A 25516-nucleotide genomic window follows, 5' to 3' on the forward strand; every position below is an offset into this window, starting at 1 on the left:
CATGTTGCCGAACGATGGGTACAATTTCAAACCTATCCCGTTTTAAAAGGTGTTAGACAGGTCCGCAACGAGTTGCAGAAACACGTGCCTTCCTATCTACGTATCGGAGGCTGCCGTGCTATTATAATGTACGACGGCCAACCTCGGTCCTGTTCCGGTTGCGGGAAAGAAGGTCACGTACGGTCTGAATGCATTCAACGACGTTTCGCGCAGCTCCCGTTGCCGGAAGCGTCCGTGACACCACGATGACCGCCCTAACGGTCACTTACGCAACGGCTCTCGCCACGTCTACAGTTTCGTCCAGTCCGTCGCCCGGTCCTTCCTATCGGCACGTCCCACCGTCCCAGTCACCTATGGACGGTGCGGACGTCCCACCTGACAACCTTGCCGCCGAACAGGCTCCCGCACCGGACGCTGAGGAGAACAGTACTTCTTCACAACACCTGTTTGTCAATTTCATTGTACCCACCGACGCCTTCGAACCAGGTCGACGCTCCTCCTTACCGTCGTCCGACACTGAGGAACACGTGCGCAAACAACGCTCGCCACGTAGGCGCAAACGCCGTCGCCGTTCACCCACGGGCTCTCACATCGTCGCCACCCGCGACAACGAAGACGACATCCAACCAGCCGACATTTCCACGCAGAGATCGGCGGACAGCTTTCACGATGAACAAGACGTTTCGCAGGACGGGACAACCATGGAGGTCGCCACGCACAATGTAACGATCGGTGCGCAGGTTGAGACGCCTGTCTCCCCGCCGACAGCTCCAGATCTCTCTCACCACGACGCAGTTAGCATGGACATTGGACAGACCCACAGCACAGGAGAATGGGCCGACGACATTGAGGAAGATACGCCCCCTCCTCCGGATGAATTGCCTCCGCCGGACAAGGCTGCCTGTTAACGTCAAGAGAGAGGCACTGCAGCTGATGGGACGGGACTTCCTGTCGGTGCCCTCTTCATACTTCCCTTGGTGACGGTAGATACGCGTCCACCGCCACTGAAACAAACGTACCGCTTCGCCACCCTGAACATCAACATGATCGGCACTGCACCCAGGCTGCAACTCCTATGTGACATGCTTCGGGCCTCTGACGTCGACGTCGCCCTTCTTCATCTACATCTACATCTACATTTATACTCCGCAAGCCACCCAACGGTGTGTGGCGGAGGGCACTTTACGTGCCACTGTCATTACCTCCCTTTCCTGTTCCACTCGCATATGGTTCGCGGGAAGAACGACTGTCTGAAAGCCTCTGTGCGCGCTCTAATCTCTCTAATTTTACATTCGTGATCTCCTCGGGAGGTATAAGTAGGGGGAAGCAATATATTCGATACCTCATCCAGAAACGCACCCTCTCGAAACCTGGCGAGCAAGCTACACCGCGATGCAGAGCGCCTCTCTTGCAGAGTCTGCCACTTGAGTTTGTTAAACATCTCCGTAACGCTATCACGGTTACCAAATAACCCTGTGACGAAACGCGCCGCTCTTCTTTGGATCTTCTCTATCTCCTCCGTCAACCCGACCTGGTACGGATCCCACACTGATGAGCAATACTCAAGTATAGGTCGAACGAGTTAAGCCACCTCCTTTGTTGATGGACTACATTTTCTAAGGACTCTCCCAATGAATCTCAACCTGGTACCCGCCTTACCAACAATTAATTTTATATGATCATTCCACTTCAAATCGTTCCGCACGCATACTCCCAGATATTTTACAGAAGTAACTGCTACCAGTGTTTGTTCCGCTATCATATAATCATACAATAAAGGATCCTTCTTTCTATGTATTCTCAATACATTACATTTGTCTATGTTAAGGGTCAGTTGCCACTCCCTGCACCAAGTGCCTATTCGCTGCAGATCTTCCTGCATTTCGCTACAATTTTCTAATGCTGCAACTTCTCTGTCTACTACAGCATCATCCGCGAAAAGCCGCATGGAACTTCCGACACTATCTACTAGGACATTTATATATATTGTGAAAAGCAATGGTCCCATAACACACCCCTGTGGCACGCCAGAGGTTACTTTAACGTCTGTAGACGTCTCTCCGTTGATAACAACATGCTGTGTTCTGTCTGCTAAAAACTCTTCAATCCAGCCACACAGCTGGTCTGATATTCCGTAGGCTCTTACTTTGTTTATCAGGCGACAGTGCGGAACTGTATCGAACGCCTCCCGGAAGTCAAGAAAAATAGCATCTACCTGGGAGCCTGTATCTAATATTTTCTGGGTCTCATGAACAAATAAAGCGAGTTGGGTCTCACACGATCGCTGTTTCCGGAATCCATGTTGATTCCTACATAGTAGATTCTGAGTTTCCAAAAACGACATGATACTCGAGCAAAACACATGTTCTAAAACTCTACAACAGATCGACGTCAGAGATATAGGTCTATAGTTTTGCGCATCTGCTCGACGACCCTTCTTGAAGACTGGGACTACCTGTGCTCTTTTCCAATCATTTGGAACCTTCTGTTCCTCTAGAGACTTGCGGTACACGGCTGTTAGAAGGGGGGCAAGTTCTTTCGCGTATTCTGTGTAGAATCGAATTGGTATCCCGTCAGGTCCAGTGGACTTTCCTCTGTTGAGTGATTCCAGTTGCTTTTCTATTCCTTGGACACTTATTTAGATGTCAGCCATTTTTTCGTTTGTGCGAGGATTTAGAGAAGGAACTGCAGTGCGGTCTTCCTCTGTGAAACAGCTTTGGAAAAAGGTGTTTTGTATTTCAGCTTTACGCGTGTCATCCTCTGGTTCAATGCCTTCATCATCCCGGAGTGTCTAGATATGCTGTTTCGAGCCACTTACTGATTTAACGTAAGACCAGAACTTCCTAGGATTTTCTGTCAAGTCGGTACCTAGTATTTTACTTTCGAATTCACTGAACGCTTCACGCATAGCCCTCCTTACGCTAACTTTGACATCGTTTAGCTTCTGTTTGTCTGAGAGGTTTTGGCTGCGTTTAAACTTGGAGTGAAGCTCTCTTTGCTTTCGCAGTAGTTTCCTAACTTTGTTGTTGTACCACGGTGGGTTTTTCCCGTCCCTCACAGTTTTACTCGGCACGTACCTGTCTAAAACGCATTTTACGATTGCCTTGAACTTTTTCCATAAACAGTCAACATTGTCAGTGTCGGAACAGAAATTTTCGTTTTGATCTGTTAGGTAGTCTGAAATCTGCCTTCTATTACTCTTGCTAAACAGATAAACCTTCCTCTCTTTTTTTATATTCCTATTAACTTCCATATTCAGGGATGCTGCAACGGCCTTATGATCACTGATTCCCTGTTCTGCACATACAGAGTCGAAAAGTTCGGGTCTGTTTGTTATCAGTAGGTCCAAGATGTTATCTCCACGAGTCGGTTCTCTGTTTAATTGCTCGAGGTAATTTTCGGATAGTGCACTCAGTATAATGTCACTCGATACTCTGTCCCTACCACCCGTCCTAAACATCTGAGTGTTCCAGTCTACATCTGGTAAATGGAAATCTCCACCTAAGACTATAACATGCTGAGAAAATTTATGTGAAATGTATTCCAAATTTTCTCTCAGTTGTTCTGCCACTAATGCTGCTGAGTCGGGGGGTCGGTAAAAGGAGCCAATTATTAACCTAGCTCGGTTGTTGAGTGTAACCTCCACCCATAATAATTCACAGGAACTATCCACTTCTACTTCACTACAGGATAAACTACTACTAACAGCGACGAACACTCCACCACCGGTTGCATGCAATCTATCCTTTCTAAACACCGTCTGTACCTTTGTAAAAATTTCGGCAGAATTTATCTCTGGCTTCAGCCAGCTTTCTGTACCTATAACGATTTCAGCTTCGGTGCTTTCTATCAGCGCTTGAAGTTCCGGTACTTTACCAACGCAGCTTCGACAGTTTACAATTACAATACCGATTGCTGCTTGGTCCCCGCATGTCCTGACTTTGCCCCGCACTCGTTGAGGCTGTTGCCCTTTCTGTACTTGCCCAAGGCCATCTAACCTAAAAAACCGCCCAGCCCACGCCACACAACCCCTGCTACCCGTGTAGCCGCTTGTTGCGTGTAGTGGGCTCCTGACCTATCCAGCGGAACCCGAAACCCCACCACCCTATGGCTCAAGTCGAGGAATCTGCAGCCCACACGGTCGCAGAACCGTCTCAGCCTCTGATTCAGACCCTCCACTCAGCTCTGTACCAAAGGTCAGCAGTCAGTCCTGTCGACGATGCTGCAGATGGTGAGCTCTGCTTTCATCCCGCTAGCGAGACTGGCAGTCTTCACCAAATCAGATAGCCGCCGGAAGCCAGAGAGGATTTCCTCCGATCCATAGCGACACACATCATTGGTGCCGACATGAGCGACCACCTGCAGATGGGTGCACCCTGTACCCTTCATGGCATCCGGAAGGAAGGACGCGTTGCCACACTACCACCAATCTACGGCTATGACTCATACTCGTCCACATGTGATCAATCAGGGCGTGGAGTGGCTTTCTACATACGCGAAGGAATCCCACTCAAGGGCACGACAATCCTTCCCTGTGAAAGGGGCATGGCTGTTACCATCTTCGACACGCGCGTCATCAATATCTGGATCCACGAACCGTCGGCAGCGGTCCACTTTCTTCGGACATGACGTGGCGCCCCTGTTTTCTGGACGCTATGATCGCCTTATCACGGGAGGCGATTTCAACTGCGTCCTCCATCCGCAGGACCAAATCCCTGATTATTCGCCATGCCCGGCGCTGCTCACCTTAATCGAAGATTTTCATCTAGTGGATGTTTGGGAGAAAATTCATGGCAATACCCCCGGTTTTACCCATTATACAGCACATTCTGCGAGCAGACTGGACCGGTTTTATGTCTCTGCCCACCTTGGCAATGAAGTCTCCCAAGCTGAACGATGGCCCCTTGCATTTTCGGACCACTGCGCCGTCATTTGCCCCCTGGCTCTGCCACCTCAATCAGTGTGGCGCAGCAGAGGTTACTGGAAGCTAATACCTCCCTACTTACTGAACCACACTGCCGACAATGTACTGCCACTACATGGCCGTCTTGCGAAAGACGCCTCCCGCAGTACACATCCACGTTCCATTGGTGACTGAAATGTGCCAAACCTGCGATCAGAAAGGTCTTCATGCAATGTGGCAATGAAGCAGCCGCATGGCATCGAGACACCACAAATTTTCACTACGCCGTCCTCCGTGAGCTCGATGCGTACCCTCCATCACCTGACACCCATAGGGAACGGCAGCGTACTAAAGCTCGTCTCCTCTCTCTCCAACGTGCACGACTGCATGGTGTTGTGGTGCGTTCCCGATGACAAGACTTCCTCCACGACGAAACCCCATCAACAATCCATGTCGCATCCGACCATAGTCGTCGTCGTCGACTTTTCGTCCCCAACGTCACGACCTCCGATGGTGTTGACCACACAACACAGGCGGAAGTGGTGTCTGCCTTTGCTGAACATTATCGCCAATTTTATGATGATGAACCGATGGCAACGCTAATTCCTGATGATCTCCGTCCTTCCCCTGATCGGACCCTCACCGTAGCGGAGTCAACGTCCATGCTGTCTGCAATCACCGCAGACGAGGTTGTAAATGCGATCAACAAAGGGGCCAAGAACAGATCACCAGGACAAGATGGTCTCCCAGTAGAGTTTTATGGGGCGTTCACCACAAGAATGCTTCCTCGCTGGACGGAAATGCTTCAGGAACTCTTTACTCCGTCCCTCCCAGTTCCACCTGAATTCGTCACTGGCATTCTTCTACCTGTGCCTAAGCCGAAGGGAGGGTCTCATGTCTCTGCATATCGCCCACTTACACTACTGAATGCAGACTATAAAATCTATGCACACCTCTTAGCAGCACGCATACGCACCGTCTTACCTACGGTCCTTTCACCGGAGCAGACTACACGTGGTTGTGGGGCCACCTTACAAACGGACCTAGGAGAATGCCGTGACCTCATCGCACTGGCGTCGGTTTGTCGCCTACGTGCAGCAGTAGTATCCGTCGATTTCACGAGTGCCTTTGATCGCGTTCGACACCCATTCCTCCTCATGGTGGCGACACGTATGGGGTTCCCATTACTTTTTGTCGATGCCATTTGCCAGTTACTACTTCTCGCGGTCTCGATGGTACAAGTCAATGGGAGGCTTGCAGGACCGATTCCTATACGCCGCTCTGTGCGTCAAGGATGCCCTATGTCTACTTTACTATATGCCATTGCACTTGAGCCCCTCATCACCTCTAGACTGCAGGGTCTCACTTTGCGTGACTGCACCTTTCACTGCAGGGCTTATGCTGACGAACTCCTCTTTCTCACCTGTTCCTCCACGGAACTCAATGACGCCATCCATTGGATCCACGAGTATGGACGCCTTTCTGGTAGCATTCTTAATGTACGTAAATCGACTACGATGCACATTGGGCGCGGCCTCCCGGCTATGGTGCCGACCCCACTCCCAGTCAGTACCACCCTTCGTTGCTTGGGTATCGAATTTACGAGCTCCACACACCACACAGTGGCCCTGGCTTACCGACGGTTTTTGCAGTCGATTCGGCACCATGTCCGGGGTCAAGTGCACCGTAACTTAAACCAACTCCAACGTGTGTCCTATGTCAACATGTATGTCGCCCCTAAACTGGTACACGTCGCCCAGATCCTCCCAATGCCGTTACTCCTGGGCCGCCGCATCCAATCAGCCTTTCGAAATTTCGTGTCAGCAGGGGCACTTTTCAAAGTCCGCTACAACACTCTAACACTGGCTCCTGCAAAAGGTGGCCTCGGACTCGTCAACGTGCGGGCACGACCTTTTGCACTCTTTGTCCACACTCTGTCGCGGCACTGGCAGGGGCCGGTCCCATCCTTAGCACGCAGTCTCTTAGATATCCTCCGACCAGCTTCTCTCGATCCACCGATCAATGTGGCACCTATTTCTCCATTATTTGACCACGTCGCCAATTGTTTCATAGAACTCGGCTACATTCTGGCCGATCTTCCAGTCACCCGTCCTCCCCGTACTAAAGATTATTATCGTTTGTTTATGCTGTCCAACCCATGCGACCCCATGGTGCTACAGCATCCTGACATTAACTGGCGAACGGTTTGGGGGTGTGTGCATGCACCCTTTTTACCATCGTCTGTGTCTGCACGCTGGTACGTTTTAGTCTATGGAAAATTCCCGACTAATAGTCGACTTTATCGCATAGGACTGGCCACCTCCCCACTCTGCCCTGACTGTCAGCTCGAAGACATCGACGAGCACCGTCTTACGTGCCCCCTGAAACAAAACGTATGGCTCCTCATCCAACGAATCGTGGGCTTTTACCTCCGTGTCCCGCCAACGATGGTAACCCCAGATTTCCTGTTGTTGCCCCAGACATTTCACTACCCTCTTGCGAAGCACCATACCCTGATCTGGTTTCGAGGACAGGCTTTAGAATACCTCTTTCAGAGTGGTCCGAATACAGTTCTTGGCTTCTGGTACAAAGTTGTGCCCACGCTTAGCTCCCTCACTCGAAAACCATCTTACCGACAAACTTTTGCCGGTTATCTCGGCAGCGTCTTCCTCGTCCCCCTCAAAGTTGGGGTGTGCCATGCCTACCTGTAACATGATGCAACACCCTTATGTACGTTCTCATGCATCGACCAAAAAACAACATAAGAAGATGTGTGCTACAGTTTCTACAAGCCGACATTTTTCGCAGTTTGGAGATGGTCTCAATTTGATTTTCCATAATCGTTCCGGTGAGGGTATGGTTTCGTTTACAACGTCGCACCATACGGCGCTGACTCTAGTTGGTAGAATTTTATTGTTGATATTTTTCCAGACGTTCCTCCAGTTTTTTGTAGGTTAATTTACCGGAATTGGTTTGTGAAGACGATGTCTAGTAATATAATCATAGAGGGTTCTAGTGTTGGTTTGTGCTGGTGGAAGTCTTATACAGCTCCAATCGCCATAGTACTATAACAGTTGTAGGTCACCCAGCGAAGAGAAGAGTCCACGTATTATCTCAAGTTCTTGCAATTTGATATTAATGCAGTTCCCGAGGGTTTCACACTAACGGGTTCTTTTGGCTATCGGAATACTCATATGGGAATTATAAAAGTGTAATTGCTAGAGCGCTCAACTACGTTAATAACACCTCATTCTGGATTGAATACGACTCGGAAAGCGACGTTAATTTGACGTTTCCATCCATCCCCTGGCGTCTTACTGAATGAAGTCTGAAGTGCACGCACAGTCGTGTTGCCTGCCACATTGATTCTGTGAAGTGTTGTGGCAGCTGGCAGTCATTGCTGAATACAGACATGCGCAAATATCCCCACTGCTCTATGGGAAATCGTCTTTGTTGCCTTTTTTTCCATACCGTAATTAGCACAGTAAAATAAGGCTTCTTTTGCTGAAGAACTTGATGCCCACAAGTCCTTAAATAAGGATCTCCTAGCGGGAGTAATGCATGAAAGGATGTTGAACAAAAGAATGGACAGCTCCCTGCTTTTTGCGTTTCCGATAGCGCCTACGATAAGAATCTGGTGTCGTATTATGCTTCACAACCCTAAACTGTTTATGGTTTTACTTCATACTAAAACAAAAGTTATGATATGAGAAGAGGAAATGACTGATATGCTTCTCAGGAACTTTAGTTTTTCGTGTTTATTTTTTCACTTCATACTAGAACAAGGGCGTTAATATGAGAAGAGAAAATGAAATATACGCTTCCAAGACATAATATTTCCTTGTGTGCTACTACTGCATACATGAAAGCCCTGCAGTTAATTTTTGTATGTTGGATAAATTTTGATATCACCTCACATTCCTTTGTGAGAAGGCTCCTATTTTCTTTTCATTCAAATAGAGTGGTCATTTCATCACTGGTTAATATTCAGATGACTAATGACATGATACCCGTTGTAATTACTCCGTGGCACCTGTGAGTAGAATTTCACGTTCGTTACTATAAGAACACGCAGGCAGTGATATCCGCTCACTGCAGTCAGAGCCAAGGTGATTTCTTTCTGTTTATGGTGAGTGTCTGCTGCAGTTTCCACGCTCGGCCAACATAAACAAATCGCGGCGGCATTGGGCACTGCTAATCGCTGCACTTGTCGCGAGCCTCGACAACAAGAGCGCACTGTCTCTGCTAACGATACTACGGAGTTAATATATCTTACTTAACGTAATATGCGGGTCGTGGGTTGGGTAAAAATTCATTTTGTAACCAACCCACCCACGATCATTACGTAAGATTTCTCGAAGGCGTAGGGGCATTGATTTCATTAAGTCGTCCAAAGGTCGCTTGCATTTGTAGGTCCACATGGCAATGGCATTGTTACCTCTGCCCACATATGCTCTATCTGGTTGATGTTCGGTGATCGTGAAACAAACGGCAACAGCTTTATCCTCTCTTGGCCCTGAAACCAATCTCGCACTGCTCTGCTATGATGGATGGGGCTCTGCTCCTATAAATAAACTGTTATCTCGTTAGTTCATATATTTATATTTAAATAACGTATTTGTAATAAGCACGTTGTATTATTATTTTCGACAGTGCTTAAGAATTCAGGCCCTGTCATAGATAAGTGATCTAGATTTAACAGTCCGATTAAGAATGTGTGTTCAAATGTGTGTGAAATCGTATGGGACTTAACTGCTAAGGTCATCAATCCCTAAGCTTACACACTACTTAACCTAAATTATCCTAAGGACAAACACACACACCCATACCCGAGGGAGGACTCGAACCTCCGCCGGGACCAGCCACACAGTCGATTAAGAATGTGGTTTACCCAGTCTATCAAATGATGAGAGTCGTAATCGGATATACATACTAAGACTGACTGGCTGAATCCGGTTAGAACGATGTGGTATCGAAATGAAATTACAGTAATCGATTAATTTGCACGTATTTATTGCAACAATGCTGCGCACATAAATTCCTATTATGGAGTAACAGGTTGTAACTGTCTAAGAAAAAGTGAGACATATGTCTACTAGCAGCAATGTAACGTAATTATAACCATAGTTATGTGATGGAAATACTGAATAGAACAATACACATCTAATTCATTGGTGTGAAGATACACCATATCGGATTTACTGATGACATAATGACAATAATAATAATAATAATAATAACAATAAAAATCCCGTGTGGCCGATAGGGGAACCCCTCCCCCATATCGGTGGTATCGAGGAAATTAAATACTTGGTTTGAACCAAATACTAACACAATCCTGAACGGCTATTCAATCCGTTGAACCCAAAATCCAGACACGTCTGAGTGAATATCACTGCTACTCTGGTCACCGTCTGTTAGCTCAATGAGCTCGGCTGAAAATATTTGTTTCCAAAGGCTTCAACACCCTCTGGTTATGTCCGGTCTTGGTATCACCCAAGCCAAACCAATGAAACACAAGCAAACATGAACTGTGCAAACAGAGTGAACTTTACCCCAAGTGGTACACAACCCGGCTGTCGACAGGTGGCAACCGGATTTTCGGATTCTGGGGAGTCCAGGTTATCACGGCAGAGAATATCTAAGATCTCTGGTAAATTTCCCTACAAGCAGAAAACATGCATTTGAAAACTAAACATCGATACATTGATCTAAGCACGAAAACGAAATAATGTCACAAAAGAAATCGACCGACAAAAAATTCTCATCCTTGCTCTTCGAGATCCACGACCTTGTATTACGGAAACCAATGCATCTTCAAGAAAAAAATACAACAAAAGTTAGCGAAAGGCGTACCAACCTTCGGCATTGTATTTCTCGAACACAGATCTATCATCAACTCTGTCAAAGAAATCACACCCATCAACAATCAAATGGTTAAAATGGCTCTGAGCACTATGGGACTTAACAGCGGAAGTCATCAGTCCCCTAGAACTTAGAACTACTTAAACCTAGGTAACCTAAGGACATCACACACATCCATACCCGAGGCAGGATTCGAACCTGCGACCGTAGCAGTCGCGAGGTTCCGGGGTGAAGAGCCTAGAACCGCTCGGCCACCGCGGCCGGCCCATCATCAATCAACTTATGTCTATGCTCATTCAGAGCCCCAGTAAAAAAATATACTCATCAATGCACATGCCCCCACCAACGTCGAAAATAAGAAAAACACCGAAAATGTCGAAAAATTTTGGAACACACTCGAAAATACTATGAGCAAAATTCACCAAGATGACGTGAAAATATTAATGGGAGACTTTAACTCTCTATTTGGGACAGAAAAAACCTGTAGAAAAATCATTGGTACAAATTCAACACACAGAAACGCTTAGACCAACGGCACACTTCTGACTGACATTTGCCAACAATTCAACCACAAAAGGATGTCTTCCCACTTTAGGAAAAAACCAGTTCCCAGGTAACATGCCTGGCTACCAGGTGCAAGCTACTTTCGTTCGCCTTTAGAAAGTCGCTGAAAGCCAGATTTTTAATTCTTTTGTAGCAGATCTACAAACAGGCAGATACAAACCCAGTAAGAGAATCGTAAGACAACGCTCGAGCAAAATTCGTCTTGCTGCTTTCAATAACCCTTAGCGTCAGAGCGAAAATCTTAAGGTACTGCCAAATTCATAATGCAACTTTTTTTCTGCCGACATATTTTTTGTTGTTGTGAATACATAATTTTATCTATGAAATGCCACATTTTCATAATACTTGCGAATGATACAGGAAATGAAGTAAATACAGACGTTTTCGAACTCAAATGTCGGTAATATCCTACTAATTCGTGTTCAAATAGGCACAATCGTCTTACAGGCACTTAATGCTTTATTAAGATAGACTGCCGTCGTGATGTTTCTGTAGTAAGCTGAATTTAATTTGTATTAGTACAGTGAACATTTTAATTGCATTTTCCATTAGTTTACTAAACGCAACAGTAATCATCAAAGAGAAATTAATCGGCTGTAGAATTTTCTTTCACGATATCTAAAACAATCTGGCAATGCTGAAGTCGTTTACAAATTCTACGCCCGTAGAAACCTACTGGTTCTAACGATGTCATTAAACCAGAGTAGTATTTTCGTCTAGAAATGAATTGCCTTGACGGTTGTTCGATCAAGAGCGGGAAAGGTAAAATTTAACGAATATATGACGAGAGGGACAAGTGCTTGAGAAAGGACTTCCCTATCAATACAAGTGCCTGAGAGACGACTTTCCTATCAATCTCCTGGATAGTTTTGTTTCTCGAATCAACATAGTGCGTTATCATGTAGTAGCATAGGTGATGTACTTTTGTTGCTCGATTTTCTTACACTGCGACCGAAAGGTGTCTCAGTTGTCGACAACAAATTCCAGCTGTGTTGCGCACACACCTTGGGGCAGCATTCGTAGCCCAAACCACACTTTTGGAGCTATCAGATGTAAAATATTTTGTTGACACTACTCTTTGCTCTAGTTTACGTCTTTTGGTGGGGCTCAGCCTTTCATTTCTTCTTAGGAAGTTAACGATAAAGGCATCATAACACGTCACCAGTAACAGTACTGCATAGAGATGCTCAATGAGCGACCTGATGACGTTCAATAATAGTCACTCCATTAATTTTAGTTGTTTCGAATTAGAGCATGCTGTAATCCTACACCAGACTTCTGAACTTTGCCTGTTGAATGCAAATGTCGCATGATAGTAAAATGGTAATCTATCACATATATCAGTAGTCGAGACTTCCTTAATGTGGAAAATCATTCATGCCAGAACGATCTTTGTTGAAACAAGAATATCTTTTTCTGGCGTATTTTTCCCAAAAGCACTCGCTCCAAACACAGTTCAAACCTTTCTAGCTGCTTCCTATGCATTCACCCCTCTGTTATACCAAAAGTAAACGTTGTGTTGCAGATGTTACACCTTTTTCCACTTGCATCTCAATTTTACAATGCTTAACTGTAGTTCATGATTTGCAAGTATACAAAATCCAATGCTTAACTGCAATATGATAACTAGAACTTCAAATTCGAAAATGACAGTTGATACATATACTGACAGCATGGCGCCACGTTCACATGAGCGGCGCCGGATTTCAAGCGGCGGGTGGCGTCTGGCCGGTGGCCGGTAGCCGCTGCAGCGCGAGGAAACGCTCGAGCGTAAGCTGTTATGATTGCGACGCAGGCACGAGCTGTCCTGCGGAATTTTTTCTAGAAGTACTTCTTACTGCTGGTGTGCAGAATGTTAAGTGAATTATCTTCGATGTTCAATCAGACTCATAACTTAAGACCGAAATGTGGTTAAAAAAAAAATGCAGTTGGACGCGAACAGGCGACTATAAGTTTAGAATGCATGACGATTACCACTAGACCACGGCCTCACACAAGCCGAGAAGATCTCGTAAGTAGACAGCACTTCCTCCTAACACTTCCGCATCTTACAGTGTTGCCAGATTGTGCTGATGGCCGGACTTAGAGTTGTCAGGGGCGGTCAGTTTTATTGGCCACCTTAAGTGAACGACTCGGACTTAGTCTCTGTGGCGGCAGACTGATGGTTAGTTTTTATGTCTAAGACTGTACATACAGTTGTCAGTTGTTCGTTTCCCTGTATCAGATGCCATTGGTGATGAGCTATGAATCTGAAAACCGGTGTTGGCTAGTAAGACCTTTCTAATATACCTCATGGTGTATAGACGATGTCCTTTTATATCCACCTGGAAGCTGCGGAGCAGCAGGGGCTCAAGATTTTTATATCAGTATTTCGCAAGACAGCAGAGCCGTAAACATAACTACAACAACTTTAAATTAAAATCGGTTCATATAAATACGCTTTGATTGGCCTGTGTCACGCAAAAACTACGTTGATCAACAAAAATATCGCCCAATTGCCGATGGTCGCATTTCCTTAAAAAATTAATCAACATTTTACATTAGTGGTCCAAATGGCAAAGTGTCACCCAATCTGGTCACCCGAGAGGTACTCACCGATGATAACCATTTCCGACAGGGAACGACGAGGACGAGTTTGTGGAGAGTAGAAGGGGTGTGAGATGACCACACATACTATAGCTGGTTCATTTCTAAAAGAATTTTTCAGCTGGCAGCCTAAATTCGTCCGAGCCGGGTGCTGCCTGGAAATTTCTATGATTAACTTCCAACTGTGTTGTTTTTAAGTTGTAGAAACAATTATTTAAAACATAATTCTTTAGTTAGTTTTCCAACAGAGCTTATCTTGAGTTGCGTAATAGTTATTTTTTTATCGAGCAGACGCTACTTAACTTTACTGTTGGTTTGTGTAAGATTACGACATTATGCATAATTCAGCGATATTTGCATTGGAAACCGACTAACGATCGTCATTTTGAACCATGTATCCGTGCATAAAAAACGCCGATTGTGTAAAGGCTAAATATCATTTCTTCAAGTTTTACTGCAAGAACGATGTTCTGCTGTGAAATGTCTTATTCTTAACATCCGTGGATGAGTGAGTTCAGCTGTCACAACTCTAACGTAAATGTAAATAAAAGTTATACAAACGACAACGTGTGTTATACATTGTAAAGAAATTTATTAGCAACAAATTCCGTATAACTACATTATTTGTCAGGTGGTATACACTAGAAACAAAAAACAATTCTATCCAGTTTATGGAAAGCTTTAATATCAATAGGAATAAATCCAAGAATAATTAAAGCAATTCAAAATTTATATAAAAATTCTATTTCAAAAATAAAAATTGGTAAATATCTATCACATGGATTCCAAGTCACAAAAGGATTACGTCAAGGATGTAGCATCTCACCTACATTGTATAAAATATATACAGAAGTAACTTTACAGAATTGGAAGAAAAAATGTCACGCTATGGGAATACCAATAAATGATAGAACAATATACTCGTTACAATTTGCAGATGACCAACTGATTATAGCCCAAGACTATGAGGACATAGAGTATATGACCAGAAAATTGATTCAAGAATATAAAAAATCAGGTCTAAATGTAAACATGAATAAAACAAAGTACATGGTAATTGGTGGAGTGAATGGAGACTTAATATTAGAAGAAGGGATGGGAACAATAACAGCTACTGAGAAATATAAATATTTAGGTGTGAAAATTACAAATGATGGGAAACAGGACAACGAAATTAGATCAAGAATAAATTCTGGAAAGACGACAATCTCTTTATTGAATGGAATTCTCTGGGACAAACACATAACAACTGATAACAAAATAAGGATTTTTAAAACAATAGTTAGGAGCATTATTACATATGGTTCAGAAGTGTGGACAACAAAATGGCAACTGAAATCAAAATTATTAGCCACAGAAATGGATTTCTGGAGACGTTCAGCAAGAATATCAAGACGAGAAAGAATAAGAAATGAAGTAATCAAAGACAAGATGAAATGTAAAAATTCAATTATTGATTTCATCGAGCACAAACAACTTAAATGGTATGGACACATCAGACGAATGGAACAGGAAAGGCTACCAAAATGCATAATCGACTGGGTACCAATTGGAAGAAGAAAAAGGGGACGACCACCTGATACATGGAAACAGGGAGTTCAGTCAGCAATGAGGAAGAACAACATTCCTGAAGATTTATGGACAAATAGAGAAGAGTGGAGAACAATAATTAGTGACTTACTGTAATCTAGAATAGGTGCTGGAAAAATGTACTCACATTGTAAATCCAGAATAATAATAAAAAAAAAATCCGCGAATGAACGTTAATATCTAAAAACTTTGTTCCATAATATTTGTGTGTTTTATTTGTTTTATCAATAGCTTTGGTTGCTGTAGTTTCAACTTAACTGTTTAAATAATGATTCAAAAGAATTTCTTGATCACTTAGGGTGACTGAAGAACTTAAATGAAATAAAAGATATTTTAATACAATTTGAGACTGAATTAAAGAACTTGGAATGATTTTATGTGCTGAAGGAATTCAGGCCTTGTTTCAGGTAAGTCGTAAATTTAAATACATTTGTTTTTAGCAAAGAGGCAATACGTTCTATCAGAACTGTATTTCGTGTGGAATTAAAGTGAAGTTACACGTGTATACTTTCACTTTCTGGGTGAATCTACAGTCCTACAGAGAAAACGACCAGGAACTCTCTGTAGAATATCTAATGTAGTTAAATTTTGTATTGTAATACATTTCCACTGGTGGCTACAGTTTTCGAGTTTTCCAAGGAAAACGCGTTTGAAGGCATCTGCTGCACGTTCTTCTTCCATAATTCGAAAACTACAGCCTGTAGCGAAAACGTATGCCAGTACAAGATTAAACAACATTAAATTTCCTGCTAAAGGTTCTGCTCATTTGTAAAGGCGCTGCTTCTTGCCACTAGGCCTCCCTTTAGCACCAAAAGTAACTTTGTGCCTGACGGATTGTAGGCGGGACGTCTCGCGATGTTGTTTCTTATTGAGCGCTCGCGACTGAATGCCATGATCACCTGTGGAAAAACTGGAGCTGGCTGCTACGAAGGCGTGCCTTGTCTTTTATGACTGCAATGCTCTGTTGCCTTGGTGGATGACAGCCTCAGACACAATCTTCCACTACTGTTTATTATTCTTCTATGTATGGAAAACCGTTGGAGATTTTACCAGAATGACAATTTCAATCTGGAGAGGAGTGTGCGCTGATGTGAAACGTCTTAGCAGATTAAAACTATGTGCCCAACTGAGAATGGAACTCGGGACCTTTGCCGTTCGCAGGCAAGTGTTCTCCCGGCTGAGTTACCAGGAGTTTCAGTTTTGCAGATTTTGCACGAGAGCTTCTGTGAAGTTCCAAAGGTAGGAGAAGAGGTACTGGCGAAAGTAAAGCTGTGAGGATGGGTCAAGAATCTTTCTTTTGCAGCTCAGTCGACAGAACACTTGCCTCCAAAAGGCGAGTGTCTCGAGTTCCAGTCTCAGTCCGACACACAGTTTTAATCTTCCAGGAAATTTCACTGCAGATTTTAGATGGTTACAGGATAAAAACAAACTTTTGATGGAAACCTATGTTCGAAAACGTCATCCACTGTGGCAACAGATCATCACACTCATAAGAGACAATGCCTTTCTACGCAGCCGCTAGCTCCATCTTACGCACCGGCGATCGTGGCAATCTGCATTTCGAGACAATCCGCCATTGGTCCGTCAGCATACAAAGTCATGCTTGCTGCGAAAGGAGTTGCCTAGTGGCAACCGCTGGCGCCTAACTCTGTACCATCATTGTACATCGTTTCCAGCCATAGGTTCCTTTCCTTCATCCGTTCCTGAAGACACCTTCTACGTGCCCTCAAAGATTGTGGCTACATTTGTGGGATATCCACATACATACTGTTGAGAATATATAACTCATACAATTTTAATAAAAGCTTTTCTTGCTTAATTTTATAGACCAAATACTATTATTATGAATTACTTTTGAAAGCAAGCTCTGTACATAAAATTAAAAAAAAAAACGTTTTTTCAGAATACATAAAAAGTATGGGCCTTTTAAGGACTTCTTTAGCAAATTTGATACCCTTCCGCCTTTGACAAAGTCCAAGCTATGTCCCTGTGTCACTGTTTTCTCTTTATTACGATCAATAAATTTAACTCTGTGAACAGCAACCCGCCACTTTAGGTAACAAAGCCCACCACCTTAACTAAGAATGTGACTGTACCCAGCCATGTGATTAAGCTGCTTACCGCTACTGCCAGGCATTTGGATCACTTCGTCGTGTAAAGCTTCCATATCTGAGGGTGCCGGCCGGAGTGGCCGTGCGTTTCTAGGCGCTACAGCCTGGAGCCGAGCGACCGCTCCGGTCGCAGGTTCGAATCCTGCCTCGGGCATGGCTGTGTGTGATGTCCTTCGGTTAGTTAGGTTTAATTAGTTCTAAGTTCTAGGCGACTGATGACCTCAGAAGTTAAGTCGCATAGTGCTCAGATCCATTTGAACCATTTTATCTGAGGGTTGTTTGTTGTGTTCTACTTTATGGCATAACACATCCATCAAAGTGTTTCAGTTCGACGTCACTTTACTTACTAACATGTACCTGATCAATCCCAGTCATCCACCGGGCAAAGAGGACCTACTGTTTGACGTGGAATTGAATCGGTCATATTAGAAACTACGTAACTCCACATTTTATGCGAAATGAGTTATTTATATCAAATCTTTCTTTAAGGTTAGCCACAGCGTTATGTATAGAAACGACGTAATTTCCATCCACCTGTGTATGTTTCTTCTGTATGGTAGGTTTATGTTAGTCTTAGAAACAACGTAATTCCTGGAGTTCTAGTGTTTCTAATCTAAAAGTGACAGCACGGTTTAGCCTGTTGACAGTGGTATGTATTCTGTTTAGTCTACAAATAATATTTGTCATCGCTCAAGACTTGATTGTATTTTAGACCTTACACAACGTTCTTGGTCTTGGATATCTTATGTGATTACAAGTTGCAGGTTGAGCGTAGTTTTATTTTAATGTTCTGTGATAATGAATGGCTCTACAAAACGCAGGAGGAAGTGAGAAATGAAGCTGAAAACGAGAGTGAGGTAAATAAGGAGCACATGTTCAAGGAAAAACAATTCTTGAAAGAAAAACGGGTCAGAAACGCAATTGTAAGAAAGGATGTTTAGCTAATCTTGATATATTTCACCACACTTATTTGCTAAATAGATTTAATATTTTCAAGAGAAAAGATGAACAGGACATGTACTTGTAAGATCTCCTCGCCTTTACCACTGTAGAAAGCTGTCGTCTGTCTAAAAATGTCACCTATTAAGCGTAGTCACAGTCTTAGGTACTTCATCATATTCGATGATGAAAGTTTAGGCTGACGGTAGACTATGTTCCCTAAGAGAACTGTTGATAGTCAGTAAGTCTCCAGTTGTTTTAAGAGGACAAAACCTCACAGCAAATTGACAGCCTGCGGAAATTATGATGCTCGTTCTTCAACATATTAAATCTTTTCCAGGGACCCAAACTCACTATTCCTCCACGGCCAAAAATTACCTTGATGCAAAGTTAAATGTGAAAATCAAGTCTCAGATGTTTAAGGAATGACATCCTGATATAGACATTGCACCCAGTACTATGCTAAATACTTCAAACACCAAATTCGCCTATGTTTTGGGAGGCCTCAGATAGATAACTGTTGTACATGAGAGGTTCTGGAACACTAACGAGAAGGCAAAAACGTTAGCTGAAGAAGAATTAATGATCGTCAAAGGAGATCTCTAAAAACTTTTACAGTAGTATTCGAGCTTCAGCGATTATGTGCAAAGGAATGGAAGACCTGATTGGTATAATATTTAACTGCATGTAGAATATTTCACTGCCTAATATTGCTTCGACGGTTAACCTTCGACGTTTCTGAAATTCATAATGTGAAATTAGAGGATCATGTTTACCTCTATGATGAAACCAACTGTAACAAACGACCACATGAAGTAGCTTTTTCTTCTGCAGTACGTAAAGAATTGCATTGCAAAGGATGTAAAGGAACTTTGCCTCTTCAGTGATAGCGAATTCACACCACAGGAAGGTTTTTAATGGCTCTTGAGCGTTTTGGTAGCATCCAGCCCTTCTCTCCCATGAGAGGACATTACTTTCACGATATTGACCACGATTTTGGTTTGGGAAGAGTCTTTTGTCAAATCACGATCGAATTTATCTTCCAAGTGAGATAAAAGTAAAGTTAAAGCTCCCTGGGAAGTTCATCGTTACTATAGCAGGTATCGAAGATGTAACACGCTTAAAAGACTGCTGGCTTACTCTATGTAAGAGGACAACAAATTCGCTGGAAAGCGAACATCCTTCAAGAGACAAGCGTTCTGCATTCCAAATATCATCATTACGACATTTCAAGTACTCATGTCAGTATCCGGGGGTAGAAGCTGCATCATGGGCAGAAGCTACATCACCATTCATCAACACAGCAGTGGTTCGCACATTCATTCTGCGGGGTACTGGGAGGGGAAATGAGTGGTTACTGCAAACAAGGGCAGATAACAGACAGCTGCCAATGACTGCAGCTAAACACGCCGACCTGAAGATGATATTGCAGTATATTTCTGAAGAATATAAGTAATTTTACCCAGAAATTTTGGACAAACGTTGAGATTTTGAGTGAGTGTTCTCAGTCTTGCATTTGCATTGCCAAGTCGTAATATTATACGACTATTTTTATTCCGTAATATTAAAAAAAACGTATTAGTTGCATCAAAATAATGTTAATGTTAAAGGTAAAATATTAACAATATTATAAATTTGTGTAAGTTTGCCGTATAAAGCAATTTTTATATGTTGCATAGCTTTTGAAAGAATATTATTATTTTGATTTCAACAGCACGTTTCAGTGATAAATTTTCACAAAAATTTGGGTTAATGTTAGAAAAAATATAAATCAATTAATTTTCATCCCACTTTCGGCTGCTAGAAACTAGAGATTATGGTTTATGTTAGATAAATCACTTAACTATACATATCAAAAAGGTCGAAGAAACTTCTGATATGTGTTGAACCTTCTTTTACAAATAAGTTTCATGTATCCTACTAAGAAAATAAATGACGCCCTGGACCATCACTCCTGGTTGTCAAAATGTATAATGGGCGACTGTCAGTGTGGTATCCCACCACTGTTCAGGGTGTCTCCAGACACCTTCTCCCTGATCATCTGGGCGCATTTCGAAGCGGGACACATCACTGAACTCCAGTCAATGATATTCCAGGCCGAAGTCACGTTTGCTGACGCTCCAAACAGTGGTGGGTTACCAAGCTGACTGCCGCCCATCATACAGCCTGACAACCACGAGAGACCGCCTGGGATGTTATTTCTTTTCGTAGCTGCATCCATTTGGTTGTCACCTTACAACACTTCGGTACTTGAAGATATTCTACACCCCATTTGTTGCCCCTCAAGACAAGCCATCCTGGCCTTACAATTCAGTAAAACTATGCTAGCCCGCATAAGGAAAGCCTTCGTGCTCGCTACACCCTACCTTGACCAGCAAGGTAGCTGAATCTCTCCTCAACTGAAAACGTTTGAAGCACATTGGGAAAGCCTCTCCAACCATCTTGAGGTACTGAAGATCTAACGCTGCAGTTGAAGAGAACTGGGCACGATATCTCTCAAGAGGACATTCAATTACTCTGTCAGTCAATGCCAATCCGAATAACTGGTTGCATAAGGGCCAGAGGTGGACCAACACGTTAATGACTTACTTTACTTTTGAAGCATTTTCTCTTCATTAAACTATTCAATTTTTCGGAAATTATCATATTTTTGGTTTTTCTGTACATTTACTTCACGTTTACCGATTTCCATCCCATCCACACAATTCATGTGTGGTGGGTGGTTTTCTCAGTGTTAGAATGTATGTGGGGACTACATTGGATGTAACCTGTAACTAGTCACTCTTTAATGTGTTAAGGGCTAGGTTGTACCTAAATCTGTAATATCTTAGCTGTTTCTGAACTTACCCTGGTATAAAACCTAATCAGGTCGTCTTTCAGATTTTTCACAAATTTAGTTCTATCTAACAACTGAAAATATCAAAAGTTCATCAGATTGCGGGTTATAGAACAGAACAATTCTAACATTTTCTGATCTACCTTACAAAATTAAACGTACTGACTCTGCATTAAAGAAAACTTGGAAACGTTCGAAACTACTCTCCACGAATTTCACAAGAGGAAACGGCAAAAATGGAGAAGTACTTGATCGAATTTGATGCAACCCACATATTCAATGAGTACTGCTTTCAAAAGTTATACTCTGTCGTGTGCGCGGTAATATTTGTTCTTACTTGTGTGTTACTATAAAGGCCTCTAAAAAATCGGCCATGTCTGCACATTTTATTAAAGTCTCTCGCGGCGGCCTTCTCATTGTATGTAAAGGCTAATCACAAAAACGTCACAGATATTTTCATACGGCTTTCACTAGGCGATAGGCCGCTTCACGGTACTGAGTATACAGGGTGTTACAAAAAGGTACGGCCAAACTTTCAGGAAACATTCCTCACACACAAAGAAAGAAAATATGTTATGTGGACATGTGTCCGGAAACGCTTGCTTTCCATGTCAGAGCTCTTTTATTACTTCTCTTCAAATCACATTAATCATTAAATAGAAACACACAGCAACAGAACGTACCAGCGTGACTTCAAACACTTTGTTACAGGAAATGTTCAAAATGTCCTCCGTTAGCGAGGATACATGCATCCACCCTCCGTCGCATGGAATCCCTGATGCCCTGATGAAGCCCTGGACAATGGCGTATTGTATCACAGCCGTCCACAAAATGAGCCCGAAGAGTCTCTACGTTTGGTACAGGAGTTGCGTAGACAAGAGCTTTCAAATGCCCCAATAAATGAAAGTCGAGAGGGTTGCGGTCAGGAGAGCGTGGAGGCCATGGAATTGGTCCGCCTCTACCAATCCATCGGTCACCGAATTTGTTGTTGAGAAACGTACGGACACTTCGACTGAAATGTAGAGGAGCTCCATCGTGCATGAACCACATGTTGTGTCGTACTTGAAAGGCACATGTTCTAGCAACACAGGTAGAGTATCCCGCATGAAATCATGATAACGTGCTCCATTGAGCGTAGGTGGAAGAACTAAAATGAGCTCTAACATGGAAATTAAGCGTTTCCGGACACATGTCCACATAACATCTTTTCTTTATTTGTGTGTGAGGAATGTTTCCTGAAATTTTGGCCGTACCTTTTTGTAACCACTACGCCAGACAAGTCGTCCGGTCGTGTTAACCACTGAAGCCGGATCAACTCGCTAGTGTTTCATAATTTTAATTGCTTGTTGTGATACATTGGTTTAAAGTTTGATTTAACTCCATCAAACGTCGCGCAATTTCATTCTTGTGCCGAAAACGTGGCATGTCATTCTTTCCTGGTGTAACTTTACCTGCATTACTTATTTTTCTCTGTATTAGCTACATGTCGCTTTTATGATTTATGATTCTGCCTCCTAGCCTTTACTTGGAGATCCTGGTGGCAGCTTGACCGCTTCCCTCAGTGAAAGCGACTGCTATTCGCCAAACCACAGTGGCCCAGTAATTGGCTTTGTTCGAGAACCAGTTTCCAACTGTCAGGCGCACGGGAAAGCGGCGTTCGGGCAGTGCTTTGCGTCAGCTAATACCATTTGCGGTTGACCAGAACCCGTTGGTGCATTAACTAAATATTGATAACGGACAGTCAAAAAGAATCGGTAATTTTTTTCAAACAGCAAGACAGCGCATGCGTATAGCTGTTTGCGAAAAATTCTGATGCCCTTCTTGAAATGTGAACAAAATAAACATATGTAAGTAGATACAAAGAAGTAAATTACAAGCAGTTCATCTAGTGATATACTGAAGTCTGTAGTTTTTTCGGTTTTCTATATGAATCTGATTTCTTTTTTCAATTTGATGTTTCAAAATTGTGTTCAAGGGCACCTTAACTATATTGATGAATCTTCCTCTTCATGTCTGAATAATTATATTTACTTTTACATTTTTATCTTGAGTGCTTCTGAAGTGCGTTTTATGTGGGTTTTGTTTGGAAAGCTAGATTATGGAAGTTAGGCTCCCGAAACGTGTTACTATGGATTATATTACTAATATCAGTAGCTGTAGGTCCTATGCAAAAAAAATAGTTATAAAGAAGAAAGGAAACCTTTTTTCACTAAAGCGGTCAATTAATTTAATGTGAAATTTTTTATTCCATAACGTTGCCTAACTGCTACAGTAGAGTCATTTTCGACATCACATGTTCGAAAACTCATTCATGTAGCATCATACATAAACGAAGAACTTGGTATCTAAGTGAACTGCACAAGAGAGCATAATATAAAAGGAAAGCAGTGGGCATACATGTGACATTTTCACAATGAATTTCTAAATAATGAGCCCAGGGCCCTTTCCCTCTACCATCTTCCCATGTCAGCTGTCATTTCTCAACCGAGTACAACGGAGTTTTGTACACCATTTCAACAGCCAGTTCTAAAATTGCACATTTCTTCTTATGGCATGGTTTCATAAAAATTCTGATTAAACTTACCGATCCATTCTTTGATTCTGAGGAAACTGGACTTCTTACAACAATGTGTAAAAGCTTAAGGCACAGAACCGATACTATAGAATCAAAAGTTAAATATTCAGATTTTATGTGTACAAGAATAGTTTAAGTTTATGGACTTCCAGCATGCTGCAGGTGACGTTATGTAAAAAGAGGTCAAATATTACTTTCTAAATAAAGATATTTGTGTTCGAGATCATGTCTGCCATCTTGTTCTTTTATTCATCTTCCAGAGTCTACCTTCGATTTTATCCTGCTGACCAAAAACGTCTTCATCGCACCTGGTGAAGAAGAGTTACAGAGTATGGTACTTCCATTACACGCAGGTAAAATAAACTGTACAACGGCTATATGAGTTCTAGAGAAATTATGTGATTTAAGCCAATTACTAACATTTAGATATATTTTATGATTCATAGGTACATTTCATTTTTAAAGCTTCTAAGTTCCTCAGATTTTATATTTGTAATCTAACAAAATATATTTATTATAAAATTAATTTTAATTACCTTTAGGATTTTTATGTGTACGTTTGTGACTTATCAATCGTAAATTACTTACACATGCAACCTAATATTCCGCAATAGTTAATTACCACAAGTAGTAATAGTAATGTGTGTTTAGAAATAATTTCAAACTCTTTCATACAATTAAACAAATATCTCACTCTTGTCCAATTGTCATTCGACCTCTTGGACCAGAGGAGTGACATCTCGTTAGTTAACTTTGAAATCTGTCTACATTATAGCTTCAGCCTTAGCTTCCTGTTCGACAGCACTAACGTCTTACTCATGTATAGTGCATGCACTTTTCACCATCATGCCGGACTTTGCCAGGGCTTTAAAATGGTACCCTGAAGCTTGTTTGGCTACCATGTTTGTTTGACACGTAATCCGCACTTAGCTTCTTTTGACCCAGTCTGGAAACACTTTCCATCTCAAGGAGCGTCTAAGTGGCACAAGTGCAAGTAACAGAGGCGCAGAAAGGACAAGCGGCTGTAAACTCATCTCTTGAAACTTCCTGGAAACTCATCTTTTCATTGCACTCTTTTTGATCCGCATAGAACAAGAAGAAGTAAAGAATCTGGCAGGATAATCTTAATATTAAAGTAGTCTCGCGTCAGTAAGAGTTAACTAGTGCCTTCTACAATCAGTTTTCTCTCCCTGTCTAATCAAAAATTACGCATTAGAAGTACACTTTAAAAACTACGCAGGTAGGAATAATGCCGTCATCTTATTCCAGCACACTGCCTCTTTAGGCTCGTAAAGTTGCTGTATACAGGTTCAAAATAATATGAGGATGAAAGTCATTATGCTTCCCTTACAATGGCTGACGCTATTTGCCAAACTATGCTGCGTGAGATATAACTCCTGCAATGGTGCTGCCAGTTGACTGCAGTCGATTCCTCTTCAGTTTCCTAAAATTCTTGTCTACAGTTTCAAAGTAGTAAGATACTGACTGTTATCTAGCCTCTCTCTCAATGGCTGCTGAGTATTGTCAAAGTAAGCTCCATGAGGTAC

Source organism: Schistocerca cancellata, chromosome 3 (genome assembly GCF_023864275.1).
Source record: "Schistocerca cancellata isolate TAMUIC-IGC-003103 chromosome 3, iqSchCanc2.1, whole genome shotgun sequence".
In the NCBI taxonomy this organism is placed as follows: Eukaryota; Metazoa; Arthropoda; class Insecta; order Orthoptera; family Acrididae; genus Schistocerca; species Schistocerca cancellata.